Source organism: Oncorhynchus nerka, linkage group LG13 (genome assembly GCF_034236695.1).
Source record: "Oncorhynchus nerka isolate Pitt River linkage group LG13, Oner_Uvic_2.0, whole genome shotgun sequence".
NCBI lineage: Eukaryota > Metazoa > Chordata > Actinopteri > Salmoniformes > Salmonidae > Oncorhynchus > Oncorhynchus nerka.
The window spans coordinates 15,712,955-15,728,266 of NC_088408.1; the positions used below are offsets into that span (position 1 = coordinate 15,712,955).

General features: G+C 44.7%; 1 pseudogene; it reads left to right on the forward strand.

The window, feature by feature from the left end:
* Positions 1-15,312, forward strand: part of LOC115119560 (brain-enriched guanylate kinase-associated protein-like) — an 89,621-nt pseudogene that overhangs the window by 59,446 nt on the left and 14,863 nt on the right.

The window sequence follows — 15,312 nt, forward strand, 5'->3', positions numbered from 1 at the left end:
TTTGTTACACCTGGACTACTATTCAGTCATGTGGTCAGGTGCCACAAAAAAAGGATGTGCCACAAAAAATAAAATTGCAGTTGGTTCAGAACAGGGCAGCATGGCTGGCCCTTGGATGGACACAGCGAGCTAATATTAATAATATGCATGTCAATCTCTCCTGGCTCAAAGTGGAGGAGAGATTGACTTCCTCACCACTTGTATTTATGAGAGGTATTAACATGTTGAATGCACCGAGCTGTCTGTTTGAACTACTGGCGCACAGCTCAGACACCCATGCATACCCCACAAGACATGCCACAAGAAGTCTCTTCACAGGCCCAAGTCCAGAACAGACTATGGAAGGCTCACAGTACAAAATAGAGCCATGAGTCCACGCAACTCTATTCCACATCAAGTAACTGATGCAAGCAGTAAAATTGTATTTAAAAACAGATTAAAAAAACACCTTATGGAACAGATGGGGACTGTGAAGCAACACAAACATAGGCACAGACACATGCATACACACAAACACGATAGCATATGCACTATACACACATGTACACATAGATTTTGTACACTATATACTGTATGTGGTAGTGGTGGAGTAGGGGCCTGAGTGTGAATGTATTGTAATGTTTTTAAAATTGTACAGTATAAACTGCCTTAATTTTTCTGGACCCCAGGAAGGGGCAGCAGCTAATAGGGATACATAGTAAATACAAATACAAATGAATGAGTCACAATGCAGGAGATCAAGTGCACCTACAATGTATTCTGTGATATAAATTAATTGAGTAGCTTATAGGGACAGTGCATGGGCTATTTACATTGACTGGAAATAAATATTGTTTCATGCATTTGCCTATTTTCATATATAATAAGAGAGGCGTGAATTTCTCCATGTAGGCCTACCCTTTGTTATAAATAACATAGAGTTCCCTAATATTTAAAAACTCTAGTCTCAAGCTAGGCTGTATGATGAAGCTGGTAATATGTCAGTTGTTATAGTTTATTACTTGCAAGGCACATTGGAGCATAAATTGAAAAATAAATATATATATTTTTTTCACTGGACTGATGTTCATGTCTCAGCTGAAGGATGGAGGCGAAGTGGAGGGGGTCGAAGTGGAGGGGGTCGAAGTGGAGGGGATCGAAGTGGAGGGGGTCGAAGTGGAGGGGGTCGAAGTGACTTGCATTAACCCGCCCATTACTTTAAAATTGAAAAGCCATTTAAAAAAATATATGATCAAGCATAATTCAAATTCATTACATCGGCCTAAATGAAATATATTTTATGTACAGCACTATATTTGATGTAAGATGTCCTTGAGTGTCTTCAAAGGCATCTGCCAAATAAAATGTATAATTATTATTGTCAAAATACACTCAGTGGTCAGTTTATTAGGTACACCGCATTGTTTAAGAAAGTGGTTTGCTCCGAAAGACAGTAAGTCACATCACGTGGCCATGGCTTGCTATATAAAGCCAACAGACAGGCATGGAGGCATTCAGCTACTGTTTGATTGAACTATAATTGGAAAAACGATTGACTTAAGCAACTTTGAGCGTGGTATGATCATCAGCGCCAGTCACGCCGGTTCCAGTATTTCAGAAACGGCCGGCTTCCTGGGCTTTTCACGCACAACAGTGTCTAGTGTTTACCGGGAATGGTGCGATGAACAAAAAACATCCAGTCAGCGGTAGTCCTGTGGGAGAAAACAGCTCATTGATAAGAGGTCTAAGGAGAATGGCAAGAATTGAGCAAGCTAACAGGCAGGCCACAAACAGGCAAATAACGCTGCAGTACAACATTGGTTCTTGTCACGGATGGGCTATTGCAGCAGTCAACCACACCAGGTTCCACTCCTATTAGCTAAAAACAAGAAGAAGCAGCTCCAGTTGGCATGAGATCACCAACACTGGACAATTGAGGAGTCGGACAAATCCCGGTTCCTGCTGCGTCAGGATTTGGCATAAGCAGCATGGCCCCATCCTGCCTGCTGTCAATGGTACAGGTTGGTGGTGTAATGGTGTGGGGAATGTTTTCCTGGCACATGTTAGGTCCCTTGATACTCATTGAGAAACGTTTCCATGTCTGTTCTGGGGGCAAAGGGGAGTCCGACCTGGTACTAGATAGGTTGACCTAATAAACTGGCCACTGAGTGTATATCCTTTTTGTTTACCCACCCCTCCCTACTGGTTGCTTTGAATTCCATTTGACGGTGTATGCATGTATAGGCCAGTGCTTGACTTGACTTGGATTGAAATACAGTTGAAGTCGGATGTTTACATACACTTAGGCTGGAATCATTAAAACTCTTTTTTCAACCACTCCACAGATTTCTTTTTAACAAACTATAGTTTTGGCAAGTCGGTTAGGACATCTACTTTGTGCATGACACAAGTCATTTTCCAAACAATTGTTTACGGACAGATTATTTCACTTATAATTCACTGTATCACAATTCCAGTGGGTCAGAAGTTACATACACTAAGTTGACTGTGCCTTTAAACAGCTTGGAAAATTCCAAAAAATGATGTCATGGCTTTAGAAGCTTCTGATAGGCTAATTGACATCAGTTGAGTGAATTGGAGGTGTACTTGTGGATGTATTTCAAGGCCTACCTTCACACTTTGTGCCTCTTTGCTTGACATCATGGAAAAAATCAAAAGAAATCAGCCAAGACCAAAGAGAACAGTCTGGTTCATCCTTGGGAGCAATTTCCAAACCCCTGAAGGTACCACATTCATCAGTACAAACAATAGTATGCAGTATAAACACCGTGGGACTCTGCAGCCGTCATACCGCTCAGGAAGGAGACGCATTCTGTCTCCTAGAGATGAACGTACTTTGGTGGAAAAAGTACAGAACAACAGCAAATGACCTTGTGAAGATGCTGGAAGAAACAGGTACAAAAGTATCTTTATCCACAGTAAAACAAGTCCTATATTGACATAACCTGAAAGGCCGCTCAGCAAAGAAGAAGCAACTGCTCCAAAACCGCCATAAAAAGATAGACTACGGTTTGCAACTGCACATGGGGATAAAGATCGTACTTTTTGGAGAAATGTCCTCTGGTCCGATGAAACAAAAATAGAACTGTTTGGCCATTATGATCATCGTTATGTTTCGAGGAAAAAGTGGGAGGCTTGCAAGCCAAAGAATACCATCCCAACCGTTAAGCACGGGGGTGGCAGCATCATGTTGTGGGGGTGCTTTGCTGCAGGAGGGACTGGTGCACAAAATTGATGGCATCATGAGGGAGGAAAATTATGTGGATATATTGAAGCAACATCTCAAGACATCAGTCAGGAAGTTAAAGCTTGGTCGCAAATGGGTCTTCCAAATGGACAATGACCCCAAGCATACTTCCAAAGTTGTGGCAAAATGGCTTAAGGACAACAAAGTCAAGGTATTGGAGTGGCCATCACAAAGCCCTGACCTCAATCCTATAGAAAATGTGTGTGCGGAACTGAAAAAGCATGTGCTAGCAAGGAGGCCTACAAACCTGACTCAGTTACACCAGCTCTGTCAAAAGGAATGGGCAAAAATTCACCTAACTTATTGTGGGAAGCTTGTGGAAGCTCACCCGAAATGTTTTACCCAAGTTAAACAATTTAAAGGAAATGCTACCAAATACTAATTGAGTGTATGTAAACTTCTGATGTGATGAATGTGATGAAAGAAATAAAAGCTGAAATAAATAATTATCTTTACTATTATTCTGACATTTCACATTCTTAAAATAAAGGGGTGATCCTAACTGACCTAAGACAGGGAATTTTTACTCTGATTAAATGTCAGAAATTGTGAAAAACGGAGTTGAAATGTATTTGGCTAAGGTGTATGTAAACATCCGACTTCAACTGTAGGTGCCGATACTCATTTCGGTGCCGAGACTGTTTAATTTTAGGTGCAGGAATTCCGCAATACTTTTGAAGGTGGTGGTTGACTCCGCTGTCCTGGCGTCGTGAGGGAGTTTGTTCCACCATTGGGGGGCCAGAGCAGCGAACAGTTTTGACTGGGCTGCGCGGGAACTGTACTTCCTCAGTGGTAGGGAGGCGAGCAGGCCAGAGGTGGATGAACGCAGTGCCCTTGTTTGGGTGTAGGGCCTGATCAGAGCCTGGAGGTACTGAGGTGCCGTTCCCCTCACAGCTCCGTAGGCAAGCACCATGGTCTTGTAGCGGATGCGAGCTTCAACTGGAAGCCAGTGGAGAGAGCGGAGGAGCGGGGTGACGTGAGAGAACTTGGGAAGGTTGAACACCAGACGGGCTGCGGCGTTCTGGATGAGTTGTAGGGGTTTAATGGCACAGGCAGGGAGCCCAGCCAACAGCGAGTTGCAGTAATCCAGACGGGAGATGACAAGTGCCTGGATTAGGACCTGCGCTGCTTCCTGTGTGAGGCAGGGACGTACTCTGCGGATGTTGTAGAGCATGAACCTACAAGAACGGGCCACCGCCTTGATGTTAGTTGAGAACGACAGGGTGTTGTCCAGGATCACGCCAAGGTTCTTAGCGCTCTGGGAGGAGGACACAATGGAGTTGTCAACCGTGATGGCGAGATCATGGAATGGGCAGTCCTTCCCCGGGAGGAAGAGCAGCTCCGTCTTGCCGAGGTTCAGCTTGAGGTGGTGATCCGTCATCCACACTGATATGTCTGCCAGACATGCAGAGATGCGATTCGCCACCTGGTCATCAGAAGGGGGAAAGGAGAAGATTAATTGTGTGTCAGCTGCATAGCAATGATAGGAGAGACCATGTGAGGTTATGACAGAGCCAAGTGACTTGGTGTATAGCGAGAATAGGAGAGGGCCTAGAACAGAGCCCTGGGGGACGCCAGTGGTGAGAGCGTGTGGTGAGGAGACAGATTCTCGCCACGCCACCTGGTAGGAGCGACCTGTCAGGTAGGACGCAATCCAAGCGTGGGCCGCGCCGGAGATGCCCAACTCGGAGAGGGTGGAGAGGAGGATCTGATGGTTCACAGTATCGAAGGCAGCCGATAGGTCTAGAAGGATGAGAGCAGAGGAGAGAGAGTTAGCTTTAGCAGTGCGGAGGGCCTCCGTGATACAGAGAAGAGCAGTCTCAGTTGAATGACTAGTCTTGAAACCTGACTGATTTGGATCAAGAAGGTCATTCTGAGAGAGATAGCGGGAGAGCTGGCCAAGGACGGCACGTTCAAGAGTTTTGGAGAGAAAAGAAAGAAGGGATACTGGTCTGTAGTTGTTGACATCGGAGGGATCGAGTGTAGGTTTTTTCAGAAGGGGTGCAACTCTCGCTCTCTTGAAGACAGAAGGGACGTAGCCAGCGGTCAGGGATGAGTTGATGAGCGAGGTGAGGTAAGGGAGAAGGTCTCCGGAAATGGTCTGGAGAAGAGAGGAGGGAATAGGGTCAAGCGGGCAGGTTGTTGGGCGGCCGGCCGTCACAAGACGCGAGATTTCATCTGGAGAGAGAGGGGAGAAAGAGGTCAGAGCACAGGGTAGGGCAGTGTGAGCAGAACCAGCGGTGTCGTTTGACTTAGCAAACGAGGATCGGATGTCGTCGACCTTCTTTTCAAAATGGTTGACGAAGTCATCTGCAGAGAGGGAGGAGGGGGGGGAGGAGGATTCAGGAGGGAGGAGAAGGTGGCAAAGAGCTTCCTAGGGTTAGAGGCAGATGCTTGGAATTTAGAGTGGTAGAAAGTGGCTTTAGCAGCAGAGACAGAAGAGGAAAATGTAGAGAGGAGGGAGTGAAAGGATGCCAGGTCCGCAGGGAGGCGAGTTTTCCTCCATTTCCGCTCGGCTGCCCGGAGCCCTGTTCTGTGAGCTCGCAATGAGTCGTCGAGCCACGGAGCAGGAGGGGAGGACCGAGCCGGCCTGGAGGATGAGTTCCGGTGAGCTCCTGGCCAAGTCAAGTACTGTAGTGTGTTAAGGTAAAAATACAAATAATCTCCTGTTTGAAACACTGACAAGGAGAGAATAAAAAAAAAATATATATATCCTGTGTATTCTTTTGTTGCTCAATCTGATTACCTGGGCCTGGCTCCCCAGTGGGTGGGCCTGAGCCCACCCAAACCCACACGTGCCTATGCCCCTGGTTTGAATGTTTTTTAATGGCTGCCGAACTGTCTCTTTGCTCTGTTGACAGGACCAACACAGGTAGACAACTCCCTCAGACAACTCACTCAACAGGTCAAACTTAACCAACCTGACCTATGACCTCTGCGCAGAAAAATAGATGCACTCCCACTAACCATTTGAAACACAAAAACACATGAGAGGGAGCGAACACAGCAGACATGAAAAAGATATATATCGGCAAAACGGCCCTAAAAGTCTCCCGAAATGGCAGTAAACATCAGAAAAAGAGGTAAGAGAGAACATTTCAGAAGCTATTCATCCCTCCATCTGCCCACTGAGTTCATTTCATCTTTCCCATCTTTGTCAAGTGGTCGTGAACAACTCGAACGTCCGTCCTCCTAACAGAATCATTATCCTGCCTCATTGTTTTCTCACCGCCGACCGCCATCTAAATGAAAACACTCATTACCGTGTGACTCAGCTGCCGTTTCCAGAGGTCACTAATGTGTGATTCCCATTGGGAGATTGACTTCATAAACTCATTCTATTGTCATGTAACAAACACCTGTGGTGAGCCATGCATCGTGTTGTTAGTACCTGGCAAGGGGGTTGTTATACAGTAGCATGAAAAGCATTCAAACAGTGCCCCCCAAAAAACATTTGACTAACCATTGGTTACAGAATGGGATGATATTCAAATATTAGGATATTGTTATTCCATTTAGTCATACACGTGTTAGGTGTGAAACTTAGAGCAAGTAGGAAGGTAAACTGGAGATGAGTAATACTAAACACAGGAGGGAATAACAGTATTATCACTCCACTTACTGTACCTTCTTTCATTTATTTTTTGATCTCAGCAGCAATAGCTTAGTTTTCAGTCATATGTTAACCTGTTCTGTAAACCTGTAAGCACGTTCTGCTTACCTTAATGGGAATCTGAAACCTTGTTGCATGTGTATCATGGGCTTTGGTGGTTGTGTTTTGTCTGTGTGTGTTTGGAATATGGATTGGAGCATTTGTGTGTATGTGTTTGCGTCGTTCTGGTGAATTCATGTAATTTGCACAGTCATTGTATTCAGTTTAATTCAAGATATTATCTCCAGGATTAAAACCCCCCAAAACGTTGAAATTATAATTGGATTGCCCTTTAATTAAGGGACGTCACCTTTAAAAGGAAACATCTTCATTTTCATCAGCTAAATATGTGTATGTGACAATACATTTGATTATATTTGGCCTCTACTACGCAACCTCTTCCTCCTTCTATGATCTTGTTAAGGAGATAGAGGGATGAGAGCAAAGTGGCCACATCTCTCACCTCTATCTCATTCTCTTCCATTTCTCTCTCTCTCGCTCGCTCTCTCTCTCTCTCTCTCTCTCTCTCTCTCACTCTCTCCCTCGCTCTCTGTTATTGGTGATCTCCCAGCAGATAGAGTCATTACCATACTTCCTCCATCTGTCCATCAATACAGGCCCATTAGCCTGCCATGGAAACTCAGACCCATCAAAGGGGAGAGGGATACCTGTATTTTACTTCTCACACCTACTTGTTATTAGATTGGGTCTCAGGTTGTGCCGGGGCTTTATAAATAGTCCACATTGTGCTGTCTCGTTGAATTACACATGGGAGATCACTACTCAGTGAATTGCACATGGGATATTATTATTCAGTAAATTACACACAGAAATCACTATTCAGTGAATTACACACGGGAGGTCACTATTCAGTAAATTACACACGAGATATCACTATTCAGTGAATTACACACAGGGATCACTATTCATTGAATTACACATGGGAGATCACTATTCAGTGAACTACACATGGGAGATCACTATTCAGTGAATTACACATGGGATATTATTATTCAGTAAATTACACACAGAAATCACTATTCAGTGAATTACACACGGGAGGTCACTATTCAGTAAATTACACACGAGATATCACTATTCAGTGAATTACACACCGGGATCACTATTCACTGAATTACACATGGGAGATCACTATTCAGTGAATTACACATGGGAGATCACTATTCAGTGAATTACACATGGGGGATCACTATTCAGTGAACTACACATGGGAGATTACTATTCAGTGAATTACACATGGGAGATTATAATTCAGTGGATTAAACATGGGAGATCACTATTCAGTGAATTAGACATGGGAGATTACTATTCAGTGAACTACACATGGGAGATCACTATTCAGTGAACTACACATGGGAGATCACTATTCAGTGAATTACACATGGGGGATCACTATTCAGTGAATTACACATGGGAGATCACTATTCAGTGAATTAAACATGGGAGATCACTATTCAGTGAACTACACATGGGAGATCACTATTCAGTGAATTACACATGGGGGATCACTATTCAGTGAACTACACATGGGAGATCACTATTCAGTGAATTACACATGGGGGATCACTATTCAGTGAATTACACATGGGAGATCACTATTCAGTGAATTACACATGGGAGATCACTATTCAGTGAACTACACATGGGAGATCACTATTCAGTGAATTACACATGGGAGATCACTATTCAGTGAATTACACATGGGGGATCACTATTCAGTGAATCCAAGCCGTCTAAATCTTTTCATGTGATTGATCACAGATCATAGAGCCATATTTCATAGTAGGTTACGTCCCAAAAGGCAACCTATTCTCTATAGGGCACTGCTTTTGACCGACCGGAGACTTCTGGCTAAAAGTAGTGCACTATATAGGGAATAGGGTGCCATTTGTGACAAAGTCTTAGTTTAAAGTGATCCTGTAAGTCACTGTAACCACTCTGGCTGATTATGGTGGTGGTGTTATGCGTCAAGGTTGTAAAGTATTAGGTACTAGAGCTGAATGTTACTGGAAGCTAAAGGCAGCCTGAACTTTATATTCTTTAAGTGCATATAGAATATATGATTTGGGAATTCAAAACATTTTCATCACCACTGTATGATGTATATTGTTCATGTGTCATCACACAAGACTCCCATTCCATCTTATTTATACTCAATGTAACATATAAAATATATGCATATAATATAACATGAAGTTACCCCAGTAATATGTCTTTCACTATGTCTGATGCCTGGTGTGTGTTTGTGTCCCTCACAGCTCTTTGCAGGAACAGAAAGAGGACCTCCGGAAGCGTCTGTCCTACACCACCCACAAGCTGGAGCTGCTAGAGAGCGAGTTTGACTCCACCCGACAGTACCTGGAGACAGAGCTACGCCGTGCCCAGGAGGAACTCGACAAGTTCACCGACAAACTACGCAGGTATTCCTAACCACATAACCACACCTTTTTTAATCACATTCTATTGATTTTGTGCTTTTCTGTCTGGAAATATGTCAGACTGGATAAATATACTAGACTGGATACCCATCAAGGTAAAGCCCTAAAACGAACACAGGATACCTATCAAGGTAAAGCCCTAAAACTAACACAGGATACCTATCAAGGTAAAGCCCTAAAACTAACACAGGATACCTATCAAGGTAAAGCCCTAAAACTAACACAGGTTACCTATCAAGGTAAAGCCCTAAAACTAACACAGGTTACCTATCAAGGTAAAGCCCTAAAACTAACACAGGTTACCTATCAAGGTAAAGCCCTAAAACTAACACAGGAATGCATTATCATGATGGACACATAGCATAGACATCATTAATCCAAAGGGTGCAGAATGTGTTCAATTATTAATAGTGTGAGTTGGTAAGCCAGTGTCATTGTGTGTCTCCTGGTAGAATACAAAGCAGCTACTCAGCACTGCAGAGGATCAACCAGGACCTGGAGGATAAGATCCAGAGAAATGTAAGTGAAGTGTGCATGTGTGTGTGTGTACGCACATGCGCATATAGGTGCTTGTGTTTGAGTGTGCGAAAACGTTCATGCATGTTTGTGTACACCTGTAGGTGTGTGTCCAGGCATAAATGTGTGCATATTTGTGTGTGCGTGTTGTGTGTGTGTGTGTGTGTGCACGCGCATATGTACCCATACGTGCATGTTTGTGTACACCTGTTGTTGCGTGTGCATGCACACGCCTCTAAGCAAGCAGTGGTCTTTACTCTTTAGAAAAGGCAATGAAAAGCACTGAGCAATGGATTTGAATTTGAATACACTAGCTGTTGGTACCACTGACGTTAATTGCAGCCTATTTCAATAGCCTGTCCTCCTTCCTATGGCAGTTGGATAGCAACCCCATTGTTCTGAGCTAGCCTTGCGACTTACATCTTTTGTCAGATGGCAAAAGGAAGGATACAATTAACCATCCTGCCATTCCAGCATTGTACGATCATCATGTGTCTTCTTCCTCGCTATGAAAAGACAGCTGAATATCTCCCTCTCTGAATCTGTTAAGGAAAAGATAATCATGATCACAAAGAGCTGGAACTTTAAGATGTTGCAGGCTGATAGCGAGGAGGAGTGGAGAGGGTCTTTGTTTCATGGAACGTAGAGGGACTGAATAATTTATCAAAATGCATATGTCTTTTTTTATTGGATGTTAAGCTGTGAATCCTTATCAGTTGTATGTCTATTCAGCTCAGATGCTCCCTCTTTAGGGGTTACCAGGGTGATGATGTAGTTATCCTGTGCTCAGTAGATAATTGACAAACTTTTTTTTACACTTCACAAACCCCTGATCTGAATTTATTGCAGTTCGATAGGAAAAAAAACTTCAACAGTCTCTCTCTTTCTCTTTTTTAAAAAGCTTTAATAAAAATGTCAAACAAAATACAACCTACAATAAAGAAAAGCACACAAATTCCAACAAACATCAATGACATCACAGCTGCTCAAAACCACATGTTTCTACAGCATCCATACCCATCCCATTTGTCTCCTCCAACTTTTACTCTCATTCTTCATACCTTGGGCGTTTCCAGTGTATGTAACACTCTATGCCATTATGCCCTCAAATTGCACTATTCTATCTCTCTCTGTAACCAACACGTTTTCAATATTTAAATAATAATGCATTTGATTTATCTACTGTCTTAACGATGGAGTTTAAAAGTATTTTCAAAATGATTGACGAGAAAAGTATAGTCCTACCCATTGGGTATCTCACTGCCCCCTCATAAGCCATGTTTTGAAATATGCAGATAGACCGATTTAAAAGTAATCTTAAATTGTAAAACTTTGGAAAGCCAACTTTCTAACTCTGCCCATAACTGTTGGACTTCATAACACTCCCAGAAGGAATGAATTATTCAGTCAATGTTCATTTTACACTTAAGACATGACTGCCATTCTGCTGTAGGATTTGTGAATTTTGTCTCTTGGACAATTCATGACTATATAATCTCCCTCCATCTTGTGCCAATGTCAGTTTTTTCTGCTATTTAAGTCTTGGTTCCAATAGTTTATATTTTCAGTTGGATAGGCTCTCTGCGAGGATTTGTATATCTTTCCTATCATATTAGTATCCTTTTCCAACTCAAATAGGATTTCCTCGTCATTGCTCTGATGTCCAAAATAAAATAACAAAGCAATGTTTTCCAATCTTGAGGTGAATTTTTTTTTTACTATTGTAAGTGCCAAATAAAGTAACAGGGTTGACCGTAACAGGGTTGACCGGACCGTAACAGGGTTGACCGTAACAGGGTTGACAATTTCATCCTAAATCAGCCATAAATCCCCTTGTGATAGGGGGAATGGAAGTGTGTTGTGTGCAACAGGGAGGGACAATTGAATGCAAGCTTCACATTTTTATTTTTTATTGCTACAACATTTTGAGCCTGTCTATCTATGGGTAACAGAGTTGACATGTTATGCTCGACCCGCTCAGTTTTCCACCACAAAACACCAGAAAGTGGCCAAAAAGAGTAAAACCCGCTCACCTCCCTTTCCACTATGACTTGACTACTAGATGTTCAGTGTTTCTTTTGAAAAACACATTTAAAAATTATTATTTCACCATATTAAAACAAGAGTTCGGGTTCACATAACAGCGTTCTTCGGCTTGTAAAATCCAATATTTGTGGACAATTCCTACTTAATATTTTAAAGGGAAGCAAAGGTACTCATTTTGCGGAAAGACCCAACAAAGGTACTCACTTTGTGGAATGACCCAACAAAGCATTTACATACCTTTTATGCACTTACTTCAAAAATCACTTTGCGGCCTCCGGTAAAGAAAATAGGTCAACTATGTTTCTGGGAGAAGTATAAAACGTTATTTCATTTGGGGCAAAAGTAAAGCATGCTTGAAGTTATTGCACTCTTAATCCTCCTGTTGTGTTCGTTTCCTGTTGATTAATTATGTGTACCTGGTCCAAAACGACAGCCCCATTATAGTTGATTATAAATCCATAATAACGCATATATTATCACCTAATGTTGTGTTAGATCTTTTTATCAACTTAAGTTCTTGTGAACATTACAAGTTTTTAACTTCTATTTGCTATTTATGGCCTCTATGGCATTTAGTTAAAAAAAAGCATAATGAATGGATTATTTTGACTATAACAAATACTCAGATGAAATATATTGTGTTATTTATCACAGGCTACTTTGTGTCAAAGTGTCACGTCTAATCAAGGTGGGTGGAATCAGGCGCAGAGAGCAGATAGCGAATATAAAGTTTTATTCTCCGGTGAACAAAACAAACACGGTCAACCCAAACACACACAGGGTGAAATTATCCAACACAGGATAACAGACTAACCGGAGAATAAGAAACACAAAAACACTGATAGACGAAATGAATGACAACATAAACAATCCCTCACAAAACAAGGGTGGGACAACCTACATATTATACAGACACTAATTAACTAAACAACACACAGGTGCAACCAATCAGACAAAAGCAACAGATACACGAAAAGGGATCGGTAGTGGCTAGTAGGACGGTGACGACGACCGCCGAGCACCGCCCGAACGGGCAGGAGCGCCAACCTCGGCGGAAGTCGTGACAGTACCCCCTGACGCGCGGCTCCCGCAGCGCGCTGCCACCGTCCTCGAGGACGACCCGGAGGACGAGGTGCTGGGCGATCCGGGTGGAGGCGGTGGAAATCTATCAGGAGAGAAGGGTCCAAAATGTCCCTCACCGGAACCCAGCATCTCTCCTTCGGGCCGTACCCCTCCCAGTCCACGAGGTACTGTAGGCCCCCCACCCAGCGTCTCGAATCCAGAATGCCTCGAACTGTATACGCCGGGGGCCCCTCGATGTCCAGAGGGTGCGGAGGGACCTCAGACACCTCACCTTCTTGCAGAGGACCAGCCACCACCAGCCTGAGGAGAGACACATGAAACGAGGGGTTAATACGGTAATACCTAGGAAGTTGTAACCTATAACACATCTCGTTTATTCTCCTCAGGACTTTGAATGGTCCCACACACTGCGGCCCCAGCTTCCGACGGGGTAGGCGGAGAGACAGGCTTCGGGTCGAGAGCCAGACCCTGTCCCCCGGTGCAAACACGGGGGTCTCACTGCGGTGTTGGTCAGCGCTCCTCTTCTGCCGTTCTCCCACTAACCGTAATGAGTCCTGAACGGCTTTCCAGGTGTCCTTGGAGCGCTGTACCCATTCCTCCACCGCAGGAGCCTCGGTCTGACTCTGATGCCATGGAGCCAGGACCGGCTGGTAACCTAACACACACTCAAAAGGAGACAAGTTAGTAGAGGAGTGGCGTAAGGAGTTCTGGGCTAGTTCGGCCCATGGAACATACCTAGCCCACTCACCAGGCCGGTCCCGGCAATAGGACCGCAGAAACCTGCCCACATCCTGGTTAACGCGCTCCACCTGCCCATTACTCTCGTGGTGAAAACCTGAGGTTAAGCTAACCGAGACCCCCAGTCTCTCCATAAACGCCCTCCACACTCTGGACGTGAATTGGGGACCCCGATCAGAGACGATGTCCTCAGGCACCCCATAGTGCCGGAAGACATGGGTAAACAAAGCCTCAGCAGTCTGCAGGGCCGTAGGAAGACCGGGCAACGGAATGAGACGACAGGACTTAGAAAACTGATCCACAACGACCAGGATCGTAGTACTTCCCTGGGACGGGGGAAGGTCGGTAAGAAAATCCACCGATAAATGTGTCCACGGCCGTTGTGGAACGGGGAGGGGTTGTAATTTCCCTCTAGGTAGGTGCCGAGGAGCCTTGCTCTGAGCACACACTGAGCAGGAGGAGACATAAAATCTCACGTCTTTAGCCAGTGTGGGCCACCAGTATCTCCCTCTCAGACTCTGCACTGTCCTCTTAATACCAGGATGACCCGAGGAGGGAAGAGTATGAGCCCACCTAATCAGCTTGTCCCGGACCACCCTCTGCACGTACTTGGTCCCTACTGGACAGTTAGGAGGAGCCGGTTCTGACCGTGAGGCCCTCTCTATCTCAGCGTCCACCTCCCATACCACCGGTGCCACGAGACATGACGGTGGAATGATGGGAGTTGGCTCTACTGACCGTTCCTCGGTATCATAGAGGCGAGACAGTGCGTCAGCTTTGGTGTTTTGGGAGCCTGGCCGATATGGGAGGGTAAACTGGAACCTAGTAAAAAACATGGCACATCTAGCCTGACGTGGATTTAGTCTCTTAGCTGCCCGGATGTACTCGAGATTACGATGGTCAGTCCAGATGAGAAAAGGGTATTTAGCCCCCTCAAGCCAATGTCTCCACACCTTCAGAGCCTTGACTACAGCTAACGAGCGTTGGGACAGCACGGCTCCAACCCCAGCCTCGGACGCATCCACCTCCACTATGAACGCTAAAGAGGGGTCCGGATGCGCCAACACGGGCGCATTGGTGAACAGCTCCTTCAGACGACTGAAAGCTCTGCCCGCCTCTGCTGACCAGCGCAAGCGCACCGGTCCTCCCTTCAGCAGTGAGGTGATGGGAGCAGCCACCTGACCAAAACCCCAGATAAACCTCCGGTAGTAATTGGCAAACCCTAAAAACCGCTGCACTTCTTTCACCGTGGTCGGAGTCGGCCAATTACGCACGGCTGTAACGCGATCATCCTCCATCACCACCCCCGAGGTGGAAATACGATACCCCAGGAAGGAAACTGACTGTTTGAAAAACTCACATTTCTCCGCCTTGCAATACAGGTCATGCTCCAGTAGTCGCCCAAGTACCTTACGCACCAGAGACACATGCTCCGCGCGTGTGGCAGAATAGATCAAGATGTCATCAATGTACACTACCACTCCCTGCCCGAGCAGGTCTCGGAGAATCTCATCTACGAAGGATTGGAAAATGGCTGGAGCATTCTTCAACCCGTATGGCATGACGCAGTA